General features: G+C 48.2%; 1 non-coding gene across 1 annotated transcript; it reads left to right on the top strand.

The window, feature by feature from the left end:
- The first annotated feature begins 234 nt into the window (after positions 1-234).
- Positions 235-307, top strand: trnak-cuu (transfer RNA lysine (anticodon CUU)). Its single transcript has one exon. It is a non-coding gene; the product is annotated as a tRNA-Lys (tRNA).
- The last annotated feature ends 577 nt before the right edge of the window (positions 308-884 follow it).

Genomic DNA, 884 nt, shown 5'->3' with positions numbered 1-884 from the left:
CCTTGATTAGCTGCTTCAGGTGTGTTTCATTGGGCTTGGAGCTAAGCTCGGCAAGACAAGGACCCTCCAGGACTTAGTTTGGACGCCCCTGCTCTAAGTCTACCGCTAGGCTTAACCCTAACTTTACCCTCAAGAGGTTTTCTCAAGTCCGTGCGAAAAGTGAGGCTCCGTTTCGCGCGTGAAATTTGGGCACTTATGAAAACCGCGACCAGCCCGAAGCAGTCCATCACAGCCGCCCGGCTAGCTCAGTCGGTAGAGCATGAGACTCTTAATCTCAGGGTCGTGGGTTCGAGCCCCACGTTGGGCGTACCTTATGGCTCTCTCGCCCTTCCCAACGGGTCTCGGTCTCCAATGAGTCTCTTGACCTCAGTTTGCTGACGCAGGACACGTGTTGTGTCTAATCTGTGTGGCACGCACAGCGTTGATTTTTTGTCACCGCAAACCAGAGGAGGTTACGCCGCAGGTCTTACGCCGCCTGCTGGACAATCTCACAATGGCTGTCATTGTGAGATTGGATGAGAGCCAATCGCTGAGCTCGCTCTCCATTGTGAGATTTGAGAGCCAATTGCTGAGCTCGCTCTCCATTGTGAGATTTGAGAGCCAATCGCTGCTCTGTGAGATTGGATGACGACACTGGTGACGGAGTCTATTCTGACGAGCGTTCAATATTATCATCGAGCAATGTAAGTAATCATTTTTCTTATCGAGCAATGTAAGTAATATTTTTTCTTTATTTCAGTTAACCATGTACTTAATTGGTTGTTGTGGTGGGCGATATGACGGCTTATATCTCGACGATGATATCTTGACGTGTCTATCGTTAGGGATTTAGCTAAATCGTTTATTTCGCTGTATGTATTATTACTACTTACAGTTATTGACAC

This window comes from Sinocyclocheilus rhinocerous, unplaced genomic scaffold, assembly GCF_001515625.1.
Source record: "Sinocyclocheilus rhinocerous isolate Xijiao unplaced genomic scaffold, SAMN03320098_v1.1 scaffold36228, whole genome shotgun sequence".
NCBI classification, from domain to species: domain Eukaryota; kingdom Metazoa; phylum Chordata; class Actinopteri; order Cypriniformes; family Cyprinidae; genus Sinocyclocheilus; species Sinocyclocheilus rhinocerous.
This window is presented reverse-complemented; position numbering and strand designations above follow the sequence as displayed.